Source organism: Plecotus auritus (assembly GCF_963455305.1).
Source record: "Plecotus auritus genome assembly, chromosome: 4".
In the NCBI taxonomy this organism is placed as follows: domain Eukaryota; kingdom Metazoa; phylum Chordata; class Mammalia; order Chiroptera; family Vespertilionidae; genus Plecotus; species Plecotus auritus.
This window is the reverse complement of record NC_137775.1, coordinates 14,826,443-14,854,050: the sequence shown is the minus strand read 5'-3', so window position 1 is coordinate 14,854,050 and position 27,608 is coordinate 14,826,443.

Here is a 27,608-nt window from a genome sequence, read left to right as displayed (position 1 = left end):
ATTAACAACAACCCAAAAAATGATAATAAGCCATTGTTATAACTAGTAATTATATTGAATTAAAATGAACCAAAAGCCAGGCCAGTGTGACTCAGTGGTTGAGCATCAACCTATGAACCAGGAGGTCACAGTTTGATTCCCGGTCAGGGCACATGCCTGGGTTTCAGGCTGGATCCCCAGTAGGGGGTAGGCAAGAGGCAGCCCATTAATGATTCTCTCTTATCATTGATGTTTCTATTTCTCTCTCCCTCTCCCTTCCTCTCTGAAATCAATAAAAATATATTTATAAATAAATAAATAAATAAATAAATAAATAAATAAAATGAGTCACAGTAAAGTAAAATGAGAGAGCATAATAAAAGATGTGATCCAATTTACCGAAAAAAAAAAATCAAGATTTTTGTAATGACTCTATTCTGCCTATTATTTACTTTTTTAAAAATGTAGCAGAAAACATAATATTCAATTGTTAGGCTCTGAATATAGATTATATGTACAACATTATGTATTACCTATATCTCTAGAAGTTGCATAGAAAAAAGTTTAGTCATGTTCCTGTGGTAGGCAGAGATAGACATGAGCAGAGCAAGGCCAGTGGGCTGGTACAGAAGGGCCCCGGATAGAAAGTCCCAGGTGCCTGGCAAAGGGCAATTGTATGGTGGGACCTGGCCCACAGCGTGACCTTTCCTCCCCTAGTAAATGTGGTTTGGACCCCCTGACCTTTCCTCCCTAGAGATAACATCTAGGCCTCAGTTGTAGTTCAGCTCCATGCCCAGAAAAGCAGCAAAACCAGACAAGACACCAAGGCTGACCTCAGGACCAGATGCATTGGAGACCTAGCCCTTGAAAGGACACACCTGGAAAGCTGCTGAATATTCTATTGAGATCTTCCCCTAGGATCTCCCCTAAAATCTCCACCCTTACAGACCTTAGGACAGAGGCCCCAGCCAGCTCTCCTTCCAGGGAGAACAGCCTCTCCCTTCCTCCTCCTCCTCCCGCTAGGCGCATTACCATTAGCTTCCTCACTCCCAAGCTCCAAGGGCCCTTCCTTTGCCTCTATAACTTGTTTCCTCAGCCCATTTCTTCTACGAATTACTTCTTCTACCGCTGTGATTTAGTAAATAAAGGTTCTCTTATAGTTTGAGTCTTGGCTCTGAATTCTTTCCTAGCCAGAACCCAAGTACCAAGGTTGCTGAACCCAGCAACCTGGTCTGACCCCAGCGGTCAGACACCTGGTGCCCTTCCCACCACTGTCAACAATACTATTTTGAAATTAATAAAAGAAAGGCATTAATACAGATATGTTACTGCAAATAGTATAAAATTATACCCCAAAGAGTAAGCATTCTAAATGTGACCTCACTCTACCTCATCTCTATTTAATGTGTTTGACCTCTCAACAATGAAGTATAGTAAAAAAAAAAAAGATAATCTCAATAAAATAAAGATGCCATGTCAATGCACTGCCATTTCATGGTTAGTGTATAAACAAGTCAGTAAATGCTAACAATACTTTACATTATACTTATAACTAATAGTAGGCCCAGAAATGCCCTAGAAAGAGAGCAAAAATACTAATTAATGAAGATTAGGAAAAAATGTTGGAGCAGTTTAGAGCAACCCAATTAAAAGGATATTTTAACAAGGATGCTAGAAGTTCTATATACCATGTATGTCATGGCGGCATAGAGCCTCAGTATACAAAAGGCAATACGAATGAAAATGCTTTTAAATGATGCTCAGAAAACCTTTCTGAGTCCCCCCCCCCTTTTTTTTAAAAGAAAAAAATAAGAATAAGACTGTGGTTATTTTGCGGTTAAACATATACAATTACATATATAAAACAAACCCCGTAGAACAGTGCTTAACACAGATGAAAAATTTTAAAATACTACCAGTAGCTGTGTGGGAGGACATAGCAGGAGCAAAAAGGCATATGAGAACATTCTTTTTCTATGAAAACCTCTTCTGTAAAAGCGCACAAAAAATGTTCTACATTACTTGGAAGTAACATTGTCTTTTGGACTATGTAACTAAAAATTTGAATTCTGGCCCTTTTAAAATATTGATGGAGGAAATAAGAGATGTGGAACTACTACTATACATGAAGGTAGATGTACAAACACAGTGAGAAATAGAAAATGGCTAAGTTTTCAGCCTTTAAGGGATTTTATAACCCTTCTTCATAGGACAATGACACATACACTCACACTATTTTTTAAAATATATTTTTATTAATTTCACAAAGGAAGGGAAAGAGAGAGAGAAACATTAATGTGAGAGAGAATCACTGATTGGCTGCCTCCTGCATGCCCGCTACTGGTAGTCAAGCCCACAACCCAGGCGTGTGCCCTGACAGGGAATGGAACTGTGGCCTCCTGGTTCATAGGTCGACACTCAACCACAGAGCCATGCCGGCTGGGCCACCCACACTATTTTTTAATTGTTAAGTGTAAGAGTTGAAAAATTAAAAAATACAAATATACTTAATAGTGGGGCTCATTCTTATAAGATTGATTAGACAATTTTTATATGTTTCAAGTCACATAATTACACATTTCAAATATGTGTAGAAAGTAAAATATATAGCTTCATCAACTGTTCTTTATTCTTATGAGAAAACTAGGGGCCTAGCGCGTGAAATTGCATGAGACCCAGGACCCAGAGTCCTGCAGCTCGGCGGGACCCAGAAAGAGTCCCGTGGCTGCTGCCACTGCCGCCGCCGCTGTGGGAGGTGGGACCCAGAAACCCACCCGTGCTTCCAGAATCAAGTCCCTAACCACCCATGTGCGCCTTGCCACACATGCAGCCCCACCCACCCCGCGCACGCAGCCTCCTGCTGATTGGTCGTTAGGCGTGATGGCGTGATGACCACAGGATTTTTATATAATAAATGAAGGCTTTTATTCATGACTGAAAAAATATTTACCATTGGGTCCCACTTTGTTTTAAATAATGTGCAAGGCACTGAAAATGCAAAGATACACACAGTGTTTGTCCTCAACTCAATCCCTTAATTTATGAGAGCAAAACTATCTTTACGTGCCAAAGAGCATCACAGAAATATCATATTCAACAACTAGGGTAACATTTTTCATTTGAGTATTGGAGATCACTTGAAAGAAAAGACAAAAGGAAAAATATTTAGAAAAAATTAAATTAAAACTAGAGAGAAAAATAGGAAAGGAAAAAATATATAAATTCAATCTAAATGGTATGTTGAAAGTTGATAATATAAAAAGAAGAGTGGTGCTGACTGTAATGTTTATTTAAGGTTAATATGTTTAAAAAGAATAATTTTAATCTCAATTTTCTTACTTTGGAAAATCAGTGATGAGAAATACAAGATGCTATGTCCAAAAAAGTCAAGCGATTAGACCAAAGGATGTGTACCGAAAAGGTATGTTTAGGCTTCATTCTCACCCTGTAATTCATGTTGAGTGGTGGAATAGAATAAGATCATCTTGGTGATTCACAATGGTTCATTGGGGGGAAGAACTGGCAAAGTGCCCTTATGAGTAATAAATGCTAAGTGTGTGACTATAATTACCAGTCTGTAATATAGTAAGAAAAAATTAAAGTATAAAACTAATATATTACACATGAAAGGTACAGTTACAGAAGTGCAAAGGGAAAGTCAATTAAGTAACAGTTTATTGAATATATTTGTTTCTAGAGTTTAAGCAGTGAAACACTGGTCAAAATATGATCAATTGCACAAACATGTAAGGATTTCCCAAGTAAAACTGTTCTCCCTGCAAGGAGGTAGCATTACTTTAATGAGACCTTCATGTTATAGATTATGACTCTAGAATTCATGAATAAATTTGAAAAGTCATAGATGACTGGGTTTGGGTTATCTAACCCAAAAAAGACGGGTATAATTGCAAAGCCAATGTATGTGTATATTTACTGATATTTTGGAACCACTAAGTATATTCTGATATTTTGGAACCACATAGCTATATTCTTTTCATGTAGGCTGGTCCCCATGGGAAGTCAATTTATGATTGGATAGTTGAGCAGGAAAGGGGAATCAGTTGTGTGATTGAATATTTAATGGCATTAGGCACCAAAGGGATGAATACCTACCTCAAAACTTTTATTATATACATGTCAATTTGTGGCTAATTGCGATTTTGTTTTATGTTCCCCAGCTAAATATTTCTTTTCAGTTTGAGCTTTTTATACATTTTACATTTGATTAGGCATAAGTTGCTAAAGTGATATTTTTACCCAGCATGCTTTGTTAGAGTTTTGGATGTTTCTAAGGTCTTTAATTAGAAATTTCAACCATCTTTCTGGTTATTCCCTCAGGTAACTGATCATACTGAATAGCTGTGGATTTTACTAGTTTAACTCTCAGAAGCCATCTTCTTTCAATAATTTGCAAGTGCTTGGAATAATACACATTCTTTTCAGGTTCGGCTTACAAACTTTATTTTTGGTCATATAGCAACCTCTCAAGTGAAATGGCGGGGGGGGGGAGGATATATATATTTTTCTCTTTTAGTTAATAAAAGTATGCTATTTTTTGCATTCCACTATATAATATATCTTTATATCCCCAAAACCAATATATCTACATATTGTGAAATAGTAAGAATGTAAATATTAATGACTAAAATTCAATTATATCCATCCATGAAATAGATAGTTGTACTAATCATACCTACAGAATGCCAGCTACAAAGCAAATTTGAGGAAAACCTGATTAATTTTATCTTGAACAAGTTATGTTTGTATTCCTTTGAGTGTTTTTCCAGAAGACAGCTAATAGTGACATATGCATTTCAAGGATAAAGAAAGGATAGAGTCCTGGCCTGTGTGGTTCAGTTGGTTGAGTGTCGTCCCATGCACCAAGAGGTCGCAAGTTGGATTCCTGGTCAGGGCATATGCTGGGGTTGCAGGCTCCATCCCCAGCAGGAAGCGTGTAGGAGGCAGCTGATTGATGTTTTCTCTCTTTCCCTTTCCCTTCTTCCCTTCCTCTAAAAATCAATAAAAACATGTTTTTAAAGGGAAAGAAAGGATAGACAACTATGCCTTGGTTATGACAATTTATGTCATTGATGATTATATGAGAATGATTTATCTGGAACATGAAGCAGAAACAAGATTTCAGTGGGTTGGAAAGTATATGAGACATGTTTAAACAGAGTATAGAGCAGATATTATTTCAAGAAGTTTGGCTGTGAAGGGGAGGAAAAAGAGAACCAGGTTGTTGCTAGACAGAGCCTGAGGTGAGAGAGGTTACTTTGTTTGCTTTGTGTTTTTATGGGAGAGACTTAGGCACGTTTAAATGCTGAATGGAAACCCAAACAAAATAAGAGGTTAGAAGATACGCAGACGGTATCTTACAGTATTAGCATTACAAATATTTGCAGAGATTAAGTAAACTGATATCATTTTAGGCATTATCCAAATATTTAAAAAAAAATCATGCCCTAGCTGGTTTGGCTCAGTGGATAGAGTGTCGGCTTGTGGACCAGAGTCCTGGGTTCAATTCCAGTCAAGGGCACATGCTCAGGGTGCAGACTCAATCCCCAGTAGGGGGTGTGCAGGAGGCAGCCTACCAATGATTCACTCTCATCACTGATGTTTCTATCTCTCTCCCTCTCCCTTCCTTTCTGCAACCAATAAATCAATTAAAATATATTTTTTAAAAACTGAGTGACGAGAGTGATAAACGTAGAAGGGTGGCAGGTAGGCTGGAAGTGTCCCGGTTACAGTGGGATTGTTTTATTGTGCTAGGAGCAGGTCGTAGCAGGTGTCATGGTGCTTCTGAGGGCATGTGGGATCCGCCGAGTGCCCAGGGAGTCAGCAGCAGAACCCTTCGCTGGCTGTGGCAGTCCACTGCACTTTCCTCTCAGTTTGCTCTATGTACTGAGATACTTCATCCGCCTTGGGTAGTTACCCCCCCAAAACCTTTGACTTCATATCTTCAATTTTCTAAAGAACAGCTACCCATATTTAAAGCTTGGACCCTAGATATATGAAAATTCTTTTTTTAAAAATACATTTTTATTGATTTCAGAGGGGAAGGGGAAGGGAGAGAGAGATAGAAACATCCTATCTAATATGAGTAATACGCAAATTGACCGTACCTCTGCTACACGCACAAGCCACGCCCACCAGCCAATAAGGAGCGAGTATGCAAATTAACCCAACCAAGATGGCTGCAGCCACGGAGCGAGCAGGAGGCTTGGGTTTCCCTGGCAATGGAGGAAGCCAACCTTCCCGCACACCCTGGCTGGCCCTGGACTCCACTCAAGGCTACAAAGTTTCAATTATAGAAGATAAATAAATCCCAACAAAAATGGCGGCAGCCATGGAGCTGGAGAGAGCAGGAGGTTTGGGTTGCCCCTGGCGATGGAGGAAGCCAAACTTCCTGGCCTGCCTTGGCCTCCACTCAAGGCTACAAAGTTTCAATTATAGAAGATAAATAAATCCCAACAAAAATGGCTGTGGCCACAGAGCAAGCAGGAGGCTTGGGTTTCCCCAGCGATGGAGGAAGCCAAGCTTTCTGCCCTCCCTGCCCTGCCCTGGCCTCCGCTCAAGGCTACAAAGTTTCAATTATAGAAGATGAATAAATCCCAGATCCGAGGGCCTCCGCTTGGGTTGCCAGGGGGCGTGGCTGGCCTGCAAACCACCACAGGCCCCTCGCCCAGGCCATCCCATGCCCCAAGGGAACCCCCATCCTGATCCAGGACACCCTTCAGGGCAATCCAGCCTGCCCCCATCCGTGTACCAGGCCTCTATCCTATCTAATAAAAGAGTAATATGCAAATTGACCATCACTCCAACACACAAGAAGGCTGCCCCCATGTGGACACAAGATGGCTGCCACAAGATGGCCAGCAGGGGAGGGCAGTTGTGGGTGATCAGGCCAGCAGGGGAGGGCAGTTAGAGGTGACCAGGCTGGCAGAGGAGGGAAGTTGGGGGTGACCGGGCCTGCAGGGAAGGGCAGTTGGGGGGGACCCAGGCCTGCAGGGGAGAGCAGTTGGGGGATACCAGGCCTGCAGGGGAGAGCAGTTAGGGGTAACCAGGCCTGCAGGGGAGGGCAGTTAGGGGTGACCAGGCTGGCAGGGGAGGGCAGTTAGGGGCAATCAGGCTGGCAAGGGAGCAGTTAGGCATCAATCAGGCTGGCAGGGGAGTGGTTAGGGGGTGATCAGGCTGGCAGGCAGAAGCGGTTAGGGGCAATCAGTAAGGCAGGCAGGTGAGCAGTTGGGAGCCAGCAGTCCTGGATTGTGAGAGGAATGTCTGACTGCCCGTTTAGGCTCGATCCCCGTAGGATCGGGCCTAAACGGGCAGTCAGACATCCCTTGAGGGGTCCCAGATTGGAGAGGGTGCAGGCTGGGCTGAGGGACACACTCCCCCCCCCCCATGCATGAATTTTGTGCACTGGGTCTCTAATCAATAATAAAAGAGAATCATTGACTAGCTGCCTCCTGCTCACCCCCTATTGGGCATCTAGTCTGAAACCCAGGCATGTGCCCTGACCTGGAATTGAACTGTGACATTCTGGTTCATGCGTTCACCCTCAACCACAGAACCACACTGGCTGGACTAAGAATTCTTAAAAGGAACAGATTTAAAGAACAACTCCAAATCAAATTGTAACTTTGGAAAAAGAAATCAGGCAAAACGTTTAAAAAGAAAGTGTTAATTCTGCATGAAAAACTTTAGAAGAGTCAGTAGTGCTTCTTACTCTAGACAGATTTTTTTTAAGATTTCATTTATAGTTATCAGCTTTGCCTATTATGAACCATCATTAGCTTTTTCTTTTTCTCTTTTTTTAAAAATAAATCTTTATTGTTCACATTATTATAGTTGTTCCTCTTTTTTCCCCCCATAGCTCTCCTCCATCTGGTTCCCACCCTACTCCATGCCCTTACCACCCCCCCACCACTGTCCTCATCCATAGGTGTAAGATTTTTGTCCAATCTCTTCCTGCACCCCCCACACTCCCTTCCCCCTGAGAATTGTCAGTCCACTCCCCTGATTCTATTATATTCACCAGTTTATTCTGTTCATCAGATTTTTTATTCACTTGATTTTTAGATTCACTTGTTGATAGATATGTATTTGTTGTCACTTTATTGTTCATAATTTTTATCTTTACCTTTTTCTTCCTCTTCTTAGAGGAACTTCCACTCAGCCAGCTTTCCTGTGGTTTCCTTCAGCATTTTATATAATACTGGTTTGGGGGTGATGAATTCCTTTCACTTTTTCTTGTCTGTGAGGCTCTTTATCTGACCTTCAATTCTAAATGATAGCTTTGCTTGGTAGAGTAATCTTGGTTGTAGGTTTTTGCTATTCATCACTTTGTGTACTGGGCCTCTATATTTCTTGCCACTCCCTTCTGACCTGCATAGTTTCTGTTGAGAAATCAGCTGACAGTCATATGGGTACTCCCTTGTAGGTAACTAACTGTTTTTCTCTTGCTGCTTTTAAGATTCTTTGTCTTTTGCCCTTGGCATTTTAATTATGATGTGTCTTGATGTGGTCCTCTTTAGATTCCTCTTGTTTGGGGTTCTCTGTGCTTCCTGGACTTGTAAGTCTATTTCTTTCACCAGGTAGGGAAAGTTTTCTATCATTATTTCTTCAAATAGGTTTTCAATATCTTGCTCTCTCTCTTCTCTGGAACCCCCATAATTCAGATGTTGGTATGCTTGAAGTTGTCCCAGAGGCTCCTTACACTATCTTCATATTTTTGCATTCTTTTTTCTTTTTGCTTTTCCAGTTGGGTGTTTTTTGCTTCTTCGTATTTCAAATCTTTGACTTGATTCTTGGGATACTCTAGTCTGCTGTTGAATCTCTGTATATTATTCTTTATTTCAGTCAGTGTATGTTTAATTTCTGATTGGCCCTTTTTCATATCCTTGAGGGTCTCACTAAATTTCTTGGTGGTTTCTAGAATATTCTTGAGTAACCTTATAACCATGGTTTTGAACTCTATATCCAGTCAATTGCTTTTATCCATTTCTTTTCATTTGTGACTTGATTCTTTGTCTCCCTGTGTTTGTTTCTATGTACTGGGTAGCTGCTAAGTCTCCTTGAGTTGATAGACTGGCCTTGTGTGGTTGGTGTCCTATAGGGCCGAGTGGCTCAGCCTCCCCAGTCACCTGAGGTCAATGCTCTTGGTACACACCTTTGTGGGCTGTTTGCACAGTCTTGTTGTAGTTAACTCTTGATTGCTATTGGTATCACTGGGAGGAATTGACCTCCAGGCCAATTGGCTGTGATGACCAGCTGTGTCTACACTGGAAGATCTGTTGCACAGGAGACACCTTTATGGGGCAGGACTTGCTTCAGTGGGGCTTTGGTGCTCACTGAGTCTGCCCCTTGAGTGTGTCTCTTATGGATGTGAAGAGTTGTAATCTGGTATGGTCTCACTCTGACCACTGGGTACACTGGCTCTTGGATCTCCAAGGAGGTGCAAGGTCAGCCACTGTCTGGGGCCACCCAGCAGGAGCTATAGAGACATCTGCAGATTCCTCCTCTTTGTATGGGGTTTGGAAGTGCCCAGATGAAGCCCAGCTGTGAAGCAAGGATGCTGCTGCTGCCGGACCTTGGGCCTTCTTTTGGAAGCTCTGGGGCTCTCTGACCTGGCTGCAGTTTGACAGGTTTTAGGCAAAAGGACAGGCCATTCATATGCAAAAGCCTCTGCGCACAGCTTGGGTGGGGTTGTAAATTGGGTGGGGCGGGGTCTCTGGGAATCACCAGGGCGGAGCAAAGAGCAATGGCTGCCACTCAGCCCTGAACCAGAGAAGTCCCCGGTTCTCCACATCCCGAGCCCCCATGCAGGAAAAATGATCATTGAGAGCACCTCTAAGAGTAAGCTGCCCTCGCACTCCTGTCCCGATGCCAGACAGTCCAGTTTCTCCCCATATCCTTTTGTTCAGAGCAAGTGGGAGTTTGTATCTCCCTCCCAGTTAAAAGAGCAGCACATCCAGGTGCCAGCACTTTCCTCGCCTCCCCACCTCTTACCAGTCTCAATGTGTTTTCTTCGCCTCTCTAGTTGTGGAACTTCCACTCAGCCAGCTTTCCTGTGGTTCTGGGTGGTAGTTGTTCTGCCGTTTAGTTGTGGTTTTGATGTGGTTGTGAGAGGCCGCAAGTATAGATGATTACCTATGCCGCCATCTTGGTTCTCCATCATTACCTTTTAAGAAGTGTGATTGATATGCCAAGAGAAGGGTACAATGGAAACATATGAAATGCTTAACTAATACCAGAGAAGGTAGCAAAGAGAGTAAAACACATAAAAGAACCAAAGAACAAGGCCACGAATAGAAAACAGTTACAAATTTGGCAGATATTTATCTCCAATGTGCTCAGAAACAGAACTATCTGCTACTGTGATGGTGACAATTGCCATCTCTTCTGTTTGGATCACTTTGCACACCAGCTGGCACGGGTTCTGATACTTAGAAGTCATCCCTGCTAATGTTGTTGATCAGAAGAGTGGACGGAATGTTTTACACAGCGGTCCCCCCTTATTCGTGGCTTCGCTTTCCATGATTTCAGTTATCCATGGCCAACCGCAGTCCGAAAATATTAAAGGGAAAATTCTAGAAATAAAGAATTCGTAAGTTTTAAATTGCATGCCATTCTGAGTAGTGTGATGAAATCTGACACCATCCTGGCCTGTCGCACCCTGGACATGAATCATCCCTTTGTGCAGCATATCCACGCCGCATATGCTTAGTCATTTAGTAACCATCTGGGTTGAAAGATTGACTGTGGTGGCATTGCAGTGCGTGTGTTCAAGTAACCCTTCAAAGTGATCCTATAGCTCAAGAGGTCCAATGCTGGCAATTTGAATACGCCAAAGAGAAGGCTGCCAAGTGCTTCCTTTCAGTGGAAAGGCATGTGTATAGGAAAACCCATAGGATGTGATAGTATCTGCAGTTTCAAACATCCACTGGGGGGGGTGTGTGTCATAGAATGTATCCCCTGCAGATAAGGGGGGGCTACCGTATTCAGTTATAAACCTTATAGCGGTGCAGCCAGGAGTTCCACATATCTTCTAGAAGTTTCAGTGAAACACTCCTCTCCGTTTCATTCCTCAGTCCTTTTCTCTGGGACTAAATCATGAATCCACGTAAACTGGGCCAAACAATTGTCTGAACGGCTGCCACATCATTTTACTCAGAATCACTGTTCGTTCCTTCTCTTCTTGAGATAATGTTCTTAAATCAAACTGTATTCACTTATTCTAAGGAGGTATTATATGGTGGGAGGCACTGGTGACTAAGAGTGACTAGAACCCAGTTCCTTCCCTCAATAAGTTCATATTCTAATAGAAAAAGTAGAGAACAAAAATAGATGATTAGAATATAGTCTAAAAGTGCTATGACAGAGAAAAAAATATAAATATAGAAGTACTTAACCCAGACAGGAGAACTATCTACAAACAATATCACAACAAAGATACGTTTTGAAAGATGGGAAACAGCTAGGTGAAGAAATAGGTTGCAAACAATGTTTCAGACCATGTAAACAACATACACAGAAACACGGAGCGAGAGCCCAGCATTTTCAGGGCTATGATAGCACTCAGGATCATTTCTCTTCCAGAAGTCTCCTTGGTCCTTGGTTCTTTATATGATGTGAAAAGAACTGTCTGGCCCTGCATCTCAATCCACCAGATGTCCAGAGTCATTTCTTAAATCAAGGGCTAACGTTAAAGTGCAAAGTGGAATCATGTCTCAGTGGAATCATCTCAGTAAACATGTGCTTTGCACGTTAAAAGGAGAATAGACTAGGAGAGGTAAAATAAGGAGAAAAAAGAGAGACAACATCTAACTCCACGCCCCTCCTGAGATGTCAGGAGATATCATGTTTCATGTGTTCCTTAGTTCTGGGCCAACAAATGGCCTGGGGAGGCGGTGTCCACCCAGTCATGTCATACCGAAGATATTTGCGCTAGCATATTTGTGACCTGAGAGGTGCCAATACTAGGCTGGTAAAACTATGAGAAAACGCAAGCTCTTGCCAGCTACTGACTAAAATGGCAGATGCTAGCTTTCTTAATATGACCCTAACCAGTGCCTTCTCATCATTGGCTGCAAAAACAACTCCAGAAATTATCTGATGAGCTGATGTCCTGTGCTAGTCATGGTCATTTGACTTCCCTAACATGTAGGATGTTTGCCAGTAAGAGGAAAGGTAGTTATATTTTTGAAGCCCATATGTTGGGGTTTCACTTTTCAGTATCCACAGAAAATCTAGCTAATTTGTTTGTTTGCTTGTCTTTAATCGTTATTTTGAAAGTATTACATAGGTCCCCTTCTCCCCCCGTCCCCCCCCCCCATTGACTTCCTCCAGCCTGCCCCGCCCTCATGCCCCTAGCCTTCACCACCCTATTGTCTGTGTCCATGGGCATGCAAGGTCTTTGGTTGAATACCTCCCACCCTCCTGCCTTCCATCTGAGATTCCACACTTTGTTCCATGCTTCCAATCTAGCTAATTTGTCTTTAATTTTCTTTTCACCTTAGTACACAGTGTACTACCTGGAGTTAAGAAATCAGCCAGTTATCCCTAAGCAGCCTTATATGTCAATCAATAAATCAACAAACAAGTGTTAGTGAGGATGTGGAGAAAAGGGAACCCTGGTGCACTCACTGTTGGGAATGCAGACTGGTGTAGCCACTGTGGAAAGCAGTATAGTGTTACCTCAAAATATTAAAAATGGAACTGTCTTATGACCCAGTGATTCCACTTCTGGGAATATGTCAGAAGGAACCCAAAACACTAATTCAAAAGAATATATGCACCCCTACGTTCATTGCAGTGCTATTTACAATAGCCAAGATCTGGAAGTAGCCCAAGTGCTCATCAGTAGATACAAAATCTATGGTACACTAACATAATAAAAAAAGAAGGAAATCTTACCTTTTGTGACAGCATAGATGGCCCTGGAGAGTATTATGCTAAGTTAAAGAATACTCAGAGAAAGACAAATACCATATAATTTCACTTATATGTGAACTCTAATGAACAAAATAAACTAACAAACAAAATAGAAACTGACTTATAGATACAGAGAAAAAACTGACAGCTGCCAGAGGGGAGGAGGGTTGTGAGTAAAAAAGGTGAAGAGCTTAAGCAAAGAAAAAAAAAACCTCATAGGCACAAACAATAGTATGGTGATTACCAGAAAGAAAGTGGGGTGGAGGGAGGTAGAAGAGGGTCAAGGGGTAATAGAAGGAGACTTGACTTGGGATGGTGAACACACAATACAATATACAGATGATGTATTACAGAATTATATACCTGAAACCTATGTCATTTTATTAACCAATAAAAATAAATTTAATAAAAATACTAAAAAATATTAGACTTCATATTACAAACAAGTTAAGCAAACTGCAAAGCTTGAAATGTCATCCTCACAATATGTGCACATAGCAATAAATTGTGAACTTAGTATGTTAGGTAGAGCATAAAACTAAAATAATTAGTCATCTAAAGTTCTCTCTGAGAGTATCATGCTAAGTGCAATAAGTCAGTCAGAGAAAGACAAGTACCTCATGATCTCACTCATATGTGGAATCTAAGTAACAAAATAAACTGATGAACGGAGTGGATCCAGAGACATGGAAGTGTGGAACAGAGTGTGGAATCTCTGAGCGAAGGGTGGGTGAGTGGGAGGTAATCAACCAGGGACCTTATCTATATATATAAAAGCCTAAGCAAACGTTATGACCTGAACGACTGGAACCACCAGTCAACCGGTAGCTATGATGTGCACTGACCACCAGGGGGCAGATGCTCAATGCAGGCGCTGCCCCCTGGTGGTCAGTGCACTCCCACAGCCAACCTCCCCACAGCCAGCCAACCTCCTGTGTTCCCTTCCCCCCGGCCAATTCCTCCCCCCATCCCTTCCCCCAATCCGGCAGGCCCCAGCTGGCAGTGCTGGCAGGACCCAGCAAGCAGGTGGCAGGCCTCGATTGGCCCAGCCCCGATCGGGACTGGGTGAGATGTCCCAAATCGGCCATGATCACCAGCCAGGCCTAGGGACCCCACCCATGCACAAATTTTGTGCACCAGGCTCTAGTATGCATATATGCATGGCCCATGCAAACAGATGAGACCATGCATATATGAGGTGGTGAGGGCCTGGGGCGGGAGGAGGGGGTCAAGGAGGGGGGGGAAAGGGGGACATATGTAATACTTTCAACAATAAAGAATTATTAAAAATAAATAAATAAAATAAAATAAAATAAAATAAAATAAAATAAAATAAAATAAAGTTCTCTCTGACATGGCCCTGGATTGCAAAGGAAATAATATTTCAGAGCATGAATAAAAATACATAAGTTTAACTACTTGCCTGTCCTTCCTCTTCTGCCCCTTCTTGATCAAGATTACTAACTGAATAAAGTATTTTTGACCTTTTACCGTGATTTCATAACCTTATTATCTCTAGCTTCCCATCTTCTCACTTTTCCCCTGGATGCAATTCACAATAAGCAGAGAAAAACATTCTCATCTGTTGCTCAAACCACAACCAGCCCACTCCTCTTTCATGGCATTTCTTTCCTTTGCATTATGAGCAGGTTGTTTACTGAAAAATAATTTATTTTCTCAAATTGACTTTTAAACTAAATGAAGGTATTGTGTAGATTTGGTTTCTACATTTGTTTTCAGAAAAATTTGATTTGCAGACGAATTGAAAATAATACATTACTGCAGAAATTACTGGTTTATGTAAGTCTTTTATGTCTGGTGAGAGCCTGTGACTCAAACCTTTGGATTTCAAAACACCTTTAGAGAGTTAAAAGGGTCTAAAGTAGCATCTGGAAAAATAGATAGATTAGAACATTTAATAAAAATAGATTTCAGCCAAAACCGGTTTGGCTCAGTGGATAGAGCGTCAGCCTGCGGACTGAAGGGTCCCGGGTTCGATTCCGGTCAAGGGCATGTACATTGGTTGCGGGCACATCCCCAGTGGGGGGTGTGCAGGAGGAAGCTGATCGATATTTCTCTCACATCGATGTTTCTAGCTCTCTATCCCTCTCTCCTCCTCTCTGTAAAATATCAATAAAATATATTAAAAAAAATAGATTTCAGAATAGTAGACTGAGCTCTAAAACACCCTTCTAGGTAATAAAATCTATTCTGAAATAAAAAATTAACTTTTATGAGGACATTATAACATAAAGTAGACAAAGATTTCATAGACCAGAACCGACTTTATAATATGTAAATTATAATATAATATAGGAAGCATCAACAAATCAATGAGAAACAGATTGGGAATTCTAAAAACTGCATTGGCCAAAAACTTCAATGTCATAGTAAGGGTAGGAAGAGACTGTAATGACTTAGTAGACACAACAGAATGTAACATATGGACTTCGTTCAGTCTCTGATGCAAAAGAAATCAACTGTAAAAAGATACCTCCAAACTATCAGGAAAATCTGAATATAGACTGAGTATTAGTTGGTATTAAGGAATCATTATTAACTTTGTTACATGGGGTAAAGAAATGGTAATTACATCTATTTTTAAATGGAGGTGTCTTTCTCAGAGAAACAAACTAGGTTATTTAAAGGTGAAATGACCGGATGTCTAAGATTTGTTTTAAAGTATTCGAGATTTAAAAAACCACACAAAACCCTAACCGGTTTGGGTTGGTGGATAGAGCGGCGGCCTGCGGACTGAAGGGTCCTGGGTTCAATTCCAGTCAAGGGCACATGCCGGGTTGTGGGCTCAATTCCCAGTAGGGGGCATGCAAGAGGCAGCTGATCAATGATACTCTGTCATCATTGATGTTTCTATCTCCCCCTCTCCCTTTGTCTCTGAAATAATAATTAAAAAAAAAAGTGGAGGACAGAGGGGAAATAAAAAAGACAAATAGTTATTGGTCAAGTATGGGAATTCATTATATTATTCTTACTATTTCTGTGTACTGTTGAAAATTTCTACAATGAAAAGCTATTTTAAAAATCAGCAATCAATCTGCCGGGGTGGGTCAGTGGTTGGGTGTTGACCTATGAACCAGGAGATCACAGTACAATTCCCGGTCAGGGCACAAGCCTGGGTTGTGGGCTCAATCCCTGGTGTGGGGAGTGCAGGAGGCAGCCGATCAATGATTCTCTCTCATTATTGATGTTTCTATCTCTCTCTCCCTCTCCCTTCCTCTCTGAAATCAATAAGAAATACACACACACACACACACACACACACACACACACACACATATATATATATATACTAGAGGCCCGGTGCATGAAATTCGTGCATGGGGGGGTGGTGTCCCTCAGCCCAGCCTGCACCCTCTCCAATCTGGAACCCCTCGAGGGATGTCTGACTGCCCATTTAGGCCAGATCCTACCGGGATCAGGCCTAAACAGGCAGTCGGACATCCCTCTCACAATCCAGGACTGCTGGCTCCCAACTGCTCACCTGCCTGCCTTACTGATTGCCCTTAATCGCTTCTTCCTGCCAGCCTGATCACCCCCTAACCACTCCTTTACCAGCCTGATTGATGCCTAAATGCTCCCCTGCCAGCCTGATTGCCCCTAACTGCCCTCCCCTGCCAGCCTGGTCACCCCTAACTGCCCTCCCCTGCAAGCTTGATCACCCCCAACTGCCCTCCCTTACAGGCCTGGTCCCTCCCAACTTCTCTCCCCTGCTGGCCTGATTGCCCACAACTGCCCTCCCCTGCAGACCTGATCCCTCCCAACTGCCCTCCCCTGCTGGCCATCTTGTGGTAGCCATTTTGTGTCCACATGGGGACAGCCATCTTTGACCACATGGGGGCAGCCATCTTGTGTGTTGGAGTGATGGTCAATTTGCATATTACTCTTTTATTAGATAGGATAGAGGCCTGGTACATGGGTGGGGGCCAGCAGGTTTGCCCTGAAAGGTGTCCTGGATCAGGGTGGGGGTTCCCTTGGGGCATGGGGCAGCCTGGGCGAGGGGCCTGTGGTCATTTGCAGGCTGGCCACACCCCCCAGTGACCCAAGTGGAGGCCCTGGAATCTGGGATTTATTTATCTTCTGTAATTGAAACTTTGTAGCCTTGAGTGGAGGCCTGGGTCGGCCAGGAAGTTTGGCTTCCTCTCTCACTGGAGAAACCCAAGCCTCTTGCTCACTCCGTGGCCGCAGCCATTTTTGTTGGGATTTAGTTATCTTCTATAATTGAAATTTTGTAGCCTTGAGCGGAGGCTTGGGCCGGCCAGGGTGTGCAGGATGCTTGGCTTCCTCCATTGCCAGGGAAAACCAAGCCTCCTGCTCACTCCGTGGCTGCAGCCATCTTGGTTGGGTTAATTTGCATACTCACTCCTGATTGGCTGGTGGGTGTAGCTTGTGGGTGTGGTGGAGGTACAGTCAATTTGCATATTACTCTTTTATTAGATAGGATTTTTTTTTTAAACCAGCAATCATTTATTCAAATGAAATCTCACATGGAACAGGAGAAAACAGGCAGAGCATTTTTCTGGAGAAAGAGAGAGGAGAGGACTGCAAGCTCCTCCTACTCCTTCACCCTTTCCTGGGAGAGCCCCAGAAAAGTCTCTGTGAAACAAATTCGAAAACTGCTGCATCTGGTTCAACTCCCTAAGATAGCAGAAGTTTTCTTGAAGCACCCTTGGATTTTGGCTAATTTTTAAATTCTTTTCAAATTTTCTCTAATAAATATTCATTACTTTTATAATTTTGTTAAATATTGTCTGGAAATATATGCATTTCCGTCACAGTGTTTATAATTAGTGTTTCTTGGGAAAGAATGGCATAGAAGTCAAGCAATCTGAGTCACTCCCTGATCTTCAGAGTGTTACACTATGTCATAGTGAGATTTATTTGTCCTTTAATTATAGGTCTTTGTGTCACACAGCTAGGTAGGTAGAAAGTGAAAAGGAATTGCTGAGTGCAGATGAAACAGAAGTTCTCGAACTTCCCTTAGCAAAGTTCTCAGAGATTATGAAAGATAATGCCTCATATTATTCTGAACCAATGCTTTTTCTACCATGAGCCAAACACACTGTCAAACATATTAAGAACCATGTGCTGATTAAGGAGCATTATGAAATATTTGAGATACGTCACTTAGGGGGAAAAAAGGGCATTCTACTGACTGAATTTTTTTCTTTCAAGTTTAAATACACTGCTAAGATATGTATAAAAGTATTGCAGGACTATTTGTTATAATGACATTCGGGGGTGGGGACTGAAATGCCCAATAAAAGAGGAATAATTAAATATAGTACAGAATATTCTTTCTATGAAATATTATATAGCAATTAAAATGAGGTAGATCCATATATTTTGACATGAAAATTTATTGTTAAGAATAAATCAAAGGAGACTCATGTAATTCTTTAAACAATAAAGAATTTAAATTAAAAAAAATAAATCAAATAATTCACAAACTGTATGTTTACCAATGTATAATTTGGTTACCTTTAGGGAGTGGGTTTGAAGGGGCCTTCACTTTTTTACATACTTTTCTGTTTTAGCTTGCATTTTTGTGATAAGAAGATGTTGCTTTCTTTTTAAATATATTTTTATTGATTTCAAAGAGGAAAAGAGAGGTAGCAATATCAATGATGACAGAGAATCATTGATAGAAACATCAGTGATGAGAGAGAATCATTGATCGGCTGCCTCCTGCATGCTCTGCACTGGGGATTGAGCCCGCAACCTGCGCATGTGCCCTGACCAGGAATCAGAATCAAACTGTGACGTCCTGGTTCATGGGTCGATGCTCAACCACTGAGCCACACCAGCTGGGGAAAAGATGTTGCTTTTACAACTAAAGGAGGAAGAGAAGGAAAATAAAAAGAGGAGGAAGAGAAGAAAGAATCAATAGTAACAGTACCACCAGAGCAATAGAGCAAGGATAAAAAGAAGGGGGAGTGGAATTTGCAGTTGCTGCCATCAAATGGACATAGGGCCATTCTCTCGAGTTGGCCTTGACGATCCAGAAAGGGTGTTACACCACAGCATTATCTTAGTGAAATCAAAGTAGGCCAGAGTATGGTTCTAAATTTTTGCACCTCAAATGTTGATTTGCCAAGAGCTGATTTATTTCTGATCTGCCTATTAAGTAGGCCAAATGTTTTCTCCAAATATGATGCAGATTAAAAACAAACAAACTAGGAAACCACTGCATACATTTACAGTTAGAAGCAGCTATAAATATTGGACCAGAGGCTCACATTCTCTGATGAGTTTAGTCCCTTCTCCATCAAGGCCATTTGGGAGAGCAGAGTAGTTAAGAGAATGCAAACATGGTTTCAGATCTTGACTGGGCCACTTACAGTACAGCACTGACTTTTGTCAAGTTACTTAACCACAGTTTACTAATCTGTAAAGTGAAGATATGATAGGCAGGCGGACAAGAGCAGAGCCAGGACGATGGGCCAGGTACAGGAGGTCACCTGGGTGGAGAGCCCTGGGTGCCCAACAATGGAACTTTTCCTCCCCTAGCATATCGCTGGTCAATTGGTTTGGACCCTCAGACCTTTTCTTTCTAGAGATAACATCTGCGTCTCAGTTGTATTTCAGCTCCAGACCCAGATAAGCAACAAAACCAGCCATGGCTGAATCAGGACCAGCTGCATTGAATAATGACCCCCTGTCCTGGTGTTGGCCAATTAATCAGTGGAGACCAGAATCCTGAAAGGATACACGTGGAAAGCGGCTGAATATTCTATTAAGAACTTCCCTTTTTTTTTGCCTTTGTAACTTGTTTCCTGAGTCTATTTCTTCTACCACTCACTTCTTCTACCTCTGTGACTTTCTAAATAAATTTTCTCTTATAGTTTAAAAAAAAAAAAAGATCTTCCCCTGGGACCACCCCTAAAATCTTTACCCTTAAAACCCTTAAGATAGAGGACTCTGCACTCTCCCTCCCCGGAGCACAAAATTCGTGCACAGGGGGTTGTGTCTCTCAGCCCAGCCTGCACCCTCTCCAATCTGGGACCCCTCGAGGGATGTCCGACTGCCCAATCCAGTAGGATTGGGCCTAAACGGGCAGTCAGACATCCCTCTCACAATCCAGGACTGCTGGCTCCCAACTGCTCGCCTGCCTGCCTTTCTGATTGCCCCTAACCACTTCTGCCTGCCAGCCTGATCACCCCCTATCCACTCCCCTGACAGCCTGATTGATGCCTAACTGCTCCCCTGCCAGCCTGATTGCCCCTAACTGCCCTCCCCTGCAGGCCTGGTCACCCTTAACTGCCCTCCCCTGCAGGCCTGGTTCCCCCGCAACTACTCTCCCCTGCAGGCTTGGGTCCCCCCTAACTGCCCTTCCCTGCTGGCCTGGGTCCCCCCTAACTGCCCTTCCCTGCAGGCCCGGTCACCCCCAACTTTCTCCTCTGCAGGCCTGGTCCCTCCCAACTGCCCTTCCTTGCAGTCCTAGTCCCTCCTAACTGCCCTCCCCTGCTGGCCATCTTGTGTGTCCACATGGGGTCAAGATCTTTGACCACATAGGGGCAGCCATCTTGTGTGTTGGAGTGATGGTCAATTTGCATACTACTTTTTTATTAGATAGGATAGAGGCCTGGTACATGGGTGGGGCCAGCTGGTTTTCACTGAAGGGTGTCCCAGATCAGGGTGGTGGTTCCCTTGGGGCATGGGGTGGCCTGGGGGAGGGGCCTGTGGTGGTTTGCAGGCCAGCCATGCCCCCCAGCGACCCAAGCGGAGGCCCTGGAATCTGGGATTTATTTATCTTCTATAATTGAAACTTTGTAGCCTTGAGTGGAGGCCTGGGCCTGCCAGGGTGTGTAGAAAGCTTGGCTTCCTCCATTGCCGGGGAAACCCAAGCCTCCTGCTCCCTCCATGGCCGCAGGCATCTTGGGTGGATTAATTTGCATACTCGCTCCTGATTGGCTGGTGGGCGTGGCTTGTGGGTGTAGTGGAGTGATGGTTAATTTGCATATTGCTCTTTTATTAGATAGGATGTTCTATTACAGTTTGGGCCTTGGCTCTGAATGCTTTCCTAGCCAGAACCCAAGTACCGAACCTGCTGAACCCAGGTTTGATCTGACTCCACCTGTCAGACACCTGGTGCAGTTCCTGCTGCCAACACCAAAGACACTAACAATTATTTCTCAGGTTTGTTGTGCAGAAAAGGACATATTAATATACTGAGAAGGTAATTTGATTAGCACAGGAAAATGGGGGGGAATTTGATATGAAGACTAGTTTAAACTTATGTACCTATTTGCCTCATGGGGATATAGTTGACATAGAAGCAGAGAGTTATACCTGCTACAATTGCACTCATTAATTAGCGGTCAAATATTGTTAGCAATTTTGTTATTACTATGCTAGACAATACAGCAGAGAAAAAGACAGAAAAGGCTCCTGTGTTCACAGTAAGTACGTAGATTCAGGAAGTCAGACCCTGAACCATGCAGTCCCCGTTGGGATAAGAAGAGAGAAAGTGTTATGGGACTATAGCATGGGCAGCTCCAGAAAGTCAGAAAGGTTCCAGAAAAAAGCAAGGTTTCAGCTAAGGATTAAAGGATGAGTAGGAGTGAGCCAGGTGAAAGAGAAGAAAGCATGTGACCCAAACAGGGGATTGTTCCTGCAAGGAACATGGATGGGAAGAAACTGAGAGCTTTGGAGATAGAGTCGAACTAGTATGGCTTGGAGAGCTATGAAGAGCAGTGAGATTGTAAGAGCCCAGATCCAGCTGATGTGTTATCTTAGAAGCATGCTGAGAGACTGTAGTCATTATTTCCATAAAGATAAAGGGAGCCATTAAAGATTTCTAAACTGGCCCTGCCTCAGTGGTTGAGCATTGACATATGACCTCCAGGTCATGGTTCGATTCCTGCTCAGGGCACATGTCTGGGTTGTGGGCTCAATTCCTAGTAGGGGACCTGCAGGAGGCAGCTGATTAATGATTCTCTCTCGTCACTGATGTTTCAATCTCTCCCTCTCCCTTTCTCTCTGAAATCAATAAAAATATATTTAAAAAAAAAAAGATTTCTAAATTGGAAATGTATTCAGTCTCCCTCCTCTATTGTTTTCCTTGATATGTTAATAATATTCCTTCTTCTAACAGCTTTATGGTGGGGGCTCATTTTGACCCTTATTATTGTAAGTTGATATTTATTCATCAGATTCTCAGTTCCGAAGCTCATTTACTATGTGTGCCTATCTACTGTAGAAATTGAATTTATTTAAAGTGCTTTTTCACCTTTTCTTTTCCTATTTGTACTATTCTTGTTTTCTAGTCCTCACAACAGTGAATGTGATGTAAGGAACTAAGGTTTGTTGTTCAATGGCCTGGTGATTATACAAATTGACATATCATTGTTTTACTTATTACAATACTTATAGAATTACAGGTAATGTTTTGGTACTCAGAATTTGACCATACTGGATTTCTTTTCCCCCCTTAGCAGGCTTAACTTTTCCTTTGTTAATTTCCCTTGAGAGAAATTGCAACCATCGGTTAATACCTCCTATTTCCTAAGGAGTTAGAACACATCCTACATACTTTGCTCATATCTCCTTTAACCCTCACAATAACCTTGCAGGAATGAATTTCCATTTTTGTTTATAGTTGGGAGACTGAGGCTCAGAGGTTATACAGGTTTCTCCTGCTATTTGAAAGTAGGCCATTCCTAAGTCAAAATGACATAAAAGCCAAGAAGCAATTACCATAGGACACATCTTGCTAACGAACGCACAGAATATATGGAGATAAAACACAGATGCTCACAGACACAGTTCAAAGCTATGGCAGCCTCATGCCCAGATGCTGACTGTAGCTACCTGGGAAGGAGCTGGGCAGGTCACTTTCTGCTCAGGATGTGCACTGACTTGATAACAGGTCACTGCAAAATAAAGGCTGAACACTATTTTCAGCTTTTATTTTATTTTTTTAATCAAAGCAAAAATCCTCGTTGTATTTCTCCCAGTTAGTGAAAACAGTTACTAGTATACATCTTTTGTGAAAGCGAAACTTTCAAAAGCAGGGGATACCTGAGTATCTTGCTGAGGGTCAATACATGACAGACACAACCCAAAGTAGTCAGCTTCAGCTTAGCTGTGTTTCTACCAGCTCCAAAAATTCCTAGAACCATCAATTTGGGGGAAAAATAAAAATATTCCTAGAAAGATGCAAAAAAATTATGTTTGAAATTATTGGTATTGAAAAGCGTGAGAGCAAAAGTATTCTACTCCTCAAACTTCTAGCCCACAAATAACTGAGGATATGCAAAATCTGATCATTGATGAAAAAGTACATGTTGCTATACATGGAAATGAATGGTAGGAGTAAAAGTAAGTACACCGTGTTCAAACCATCAATACAGCTTTGCCCTGACATATGGTTTTATTTATGGTTTGGGAAGATACTAAAAATAACAAGAAAGGACACAGGACTTGTTAAAGCACCATCTTTTAAAAATGTGTAGTGTATAAGGATGAACACAAGACCAAGTCTTATTTAATGTGGCAAGAATTTTTTCAGACACCCTTTTTATGCAAATTTCTCATTAAATTCCAATTACATAATTTTTTGCTGGACATAGAATTTTACCACATAGCACATGTGCATTGATTATCCAAATTTTCTGAACACTTTTCAAGAGGCAACAGAGTTTCTGTTCAACAAATATTGGAAATTCCCCAGAAGTCCTGGGATTTTTGGAAAATCTTAAGACATTCATGTTTCTAATTCTTGAAAACATTTGCAGCTTTAGTGTAATGCGGCTTTTAAAAACAGTGCCTGGTTTTTAAAGGTCATCCTGCATTTAGCCACAAATGGAGTTGTTAAAAAAATATTTTTTTAAATAAAAAAGAAAATCCTGTTTAAATCCTGAACCAATGATCAGGTTATCTTTGTTACCATCACCTCTGGGCTCAGCCGATCCATGGCAAATTTAAAAAGTGGATTTTTTTTTTTTTTTTTTTTTTTGCTGTTGTTGTTGTTGTTTTAATAATTTATTTCCAAAGCTATGGTGCTGCCGATACACAAACAGAAACCTGTACATTCCTTTGTTGACCAGATGATTATACTTTTTCCTATCATAACTACTCTTTTCTTTTTCTTACAAGGTTAGAGAACTTTTTCATGAACAGATCCCCACACTGAAAATTTTCTCTTACTTAATGTAACCTGTAATACATTAGTGCTTCTTTAACTTTTTCTTTTTTTTTCTGTCACACATAATAGCTAATTTTCATGTAAAATCATCAGTTTAAAGGCAGCATTAGTATTGATGATAATGCTGACTAAACGTGGTCACATGCCAATTGGCACCCTGGTTCCAATGTGCCCCCTCTGGAGTCTTAGATAACCAGCACCTGCAGTTCTTGTTACCTTTAATTACCCAGCGCAGCAAGTCCTGCAGACAGTGAGGAACAGAGTAAAGATGAAAAGTAAATGAATTTTTTGATGCTTTCCACTGATTATAAATGTTAAACATCTGCTAGATGATTCCAGAGTCATTCTTGAAATGTTTAACTTGGCAATTATTTGTTAAAGGTAAATATTCAGGGGAGCCAGGTGTAAGTGATGCAACAAAAAGGTGTTTGGTACTACAAATTAATACACAAAATCTAGCAACAAAACTGTTCTGTGTGTGTGTGTGTGTAAAAAAAAAAAAAAAAGGAGGATTTGATGGATGTTTTCTATCATTTAATCCATTTGAACTTGAACTGCAGATTCAGAGTAGGAAACAAATCACAGAACTGAAAGTTCAGCTGAGAACAAAACTTGAAAAAAAACAACCCATATATACAGTATAGGGATATGGATATATATTTATAGCTATCACAAATCAGAAAATTCTGGTGAGAGGTTAGACTGGAGAAACTAAAACTATGAAAATGGAGAAGAAATATGATTTAAAGTTAACCTTAGTAACATTATAATTTATTGTATCTGCTGTCATTTTTATTTTTAAATTATGAATTATAAAATTATAAATTACAAGATACTTTAAATATACAGAAAGTAGCCTGACTGGAGTGGCCCAGTGGTTAAGTTTTGACTCAGGAACCAAGATGTCACTGGCTTGATTCCCGGTCGGGGCACATGCCTGGGTTTCAGGCTCGATCCCCAGTAGGAGGTGTGCAGGAGGCAGACAATCAATGATGTTTCTCTCAGTGTTTGTATATCTCTATCCCTCTTTCTCTCTTCCTCTCTCTCTAAAAATCAATAAAAGCATTATATATATATATATATATATATATATATATATATATATGCAGAAAATAATGTAGCAGGCAAATCTCTGTTATAATTCTAACTTACATTGAATTATAGATGACAAGAAGCTGGATGTAGTTACATTTGATTCCCAGATTACTTCAGCCTCACTGAAATTTGAATGTAAAGTGGTTCCTCCAAATATTTAAAAATTACCTGCCCACAGAAAGGCAGTCATTAACAAGCTTGGCCAAAATATGTAAAGTTGTCTCAGAATTAACATTTTCTTTTTCTTTTTTTTTCTTTTTTTTTTTCAATATATTTTATTGATATTTCACAGAGAGGAAGGGAGAGGGATAGAGAGCTAGAAACATCGATCAGCTGCCTCCTGCACACCTCCCACTGAGGATGTGCCTGCAACCAAGGTACATGCCCTTGACCGGAATCGAACCCGGGACCTTTCAGTCCGCAGGCCGACGCTCTATCCATTGAGCCAAACCGGTTTCGGCAGAATTAACATTTTCTTCAACTAGTTCCCCACTGTGTCTGTCTTTGAATATAGTGAGTAGCTTCGATGATTAGAAATTAATATGCTAGAAAATTATAAAGGTCAATTCAATGCCACTTGCTTCAGCCACACTCACATTAAGTCTTCACAGGCAACAGTCAGTTCACACTCTGGGACTCGGCCAGCAGTTAGGTTTCCCCCGTGTTTTAACCAATCTCAGCATTTTACCGTTTATCCTTCAGAATTATTTGCATTCAGTTCAATTGTGTCATTTCTCAGAGTTTCATCTTAAGGTTAGTTTCAGTTTTCAGAGGGAGGGGTTTCTAAATTAGGCAACTGTGATCAGAATTAATAAATGTACCTGCATATATGAAACATCTAACTCTGAATCAAGTTTTTCGAAGCAGAAAACAATCCTACACTTCTGTGCTGTTCAAATAAATTCACCCTCATGGTTTCTGCTAACAAAGCAACTGAAAACTATCTTTCTATCTATACTAGTTATTTTTTAAAATACATTCTTTTATTATTGATATCTCTCATTTTCCCTCCTCCCTCCCCCCCGCCTCCCAGTGTCTACTAATTCTGAGGCATGGCTTTGTAAAGAGCAACTGACTGCCAAGAGATTCCAGCACAAATGCCAGCTCCATTTCATTCCATATTGCACAGGGGCAGATGGCTCATTACAGCAACCAGGGGTTGGGCCCAGGGTTTGCTTTCTAAAGTAGGTGCCTCTTGAGACAGTTTTTGTAATTAACAGGAAAGTGTGTGGGCACTGAAATTACTCTACACGTCATAGCCCAAATAAGCAGTTGGTTGTTTGAAACATCCGGAAACCAGAAGAAATAATCTGACTTAAAATTTCAACATTTTTGAAGATGAAGAAACAAATGTAAAATTTCCGCCCCCCCCCCCGCCCCCCCCACCTCCAAATTGGCTTTCTTCCTTACAGGATACTCTTCTTATTCTATTCTTCTCGAAGCATTGTTTCTGTGGTGTTGTTCCACGGCTGCTCTTGAGTTCTGAAAATTGCCAGCTGCAAATTCTGACATGCCAAGGGCTCAGCTCTATTTGCCCAACCGAGAAAAGGTAAAAACAGAATCCTGGAGCCAGTAGATTATAAACATGTTTCTACACCGTTGGTGTGCTGTTTATAAAAAGAACTCACTTTAAGACTTTAATAAGCCCCCAAAGTTCATTATTTTGCTCTCCCTCCAAGTATAAAGCGCACAGATGTTTTGGCATGTTGGTATTTGACGTTTGGAATTTTTAGGAGAGGCCGTGTGTGGGCAGGGAACTAGCACCCTGGGCACGCTGAGGTTCAGCAGTTTTCTCAAAATAAGGTAAAAGAACAGCCTATGGCATGGGAGCTTAACGAAGACCCACAGGGGCTGGGATGTCAGTACACTGAACCAAATACAGGCACTGGACTTCTTCCCAATATCTGAAGACATTAGACAATCCTACCACTTTTTTTTCTCCTTTTTTTTGGACGAGAGGTTTTATTTGGAAAAAAATCATGCTACACCAACTTAAATTCTTTAAAATGAGATTTCAATATGATGTCGTGTACCAGGGCACTTTGCAACTTTCTGAGTACAATGAAAACTACATAAAACACAAAGAAGAAGGGATGCTTTCTGTAACAAGGTAGGTAGGAGGTAATTTAAAAAGAGCACACCTATACGAAGAAATCCTAATCACCAGAATACACGGCATTGTTTTTATGGCACCAATATGAAAAAGTTTAAAGTTGTCAAGGTATGTCAGAAGCTTGCAGACAATCCTACCACTTTCAAACATAGGCAGCATAAGTTGGCGTATAAAATTCTGAAGTAAAACAACAGCAATATAAAACATGTGATTATCTAACAAAAGACTAGGGGATTTCATATTAAAGCAGAAGCTTTATGTAAAGTAAGAGTCTGCTATTGTTTACAGAGTAAGAAATACTGTTATGATTATAAAAAG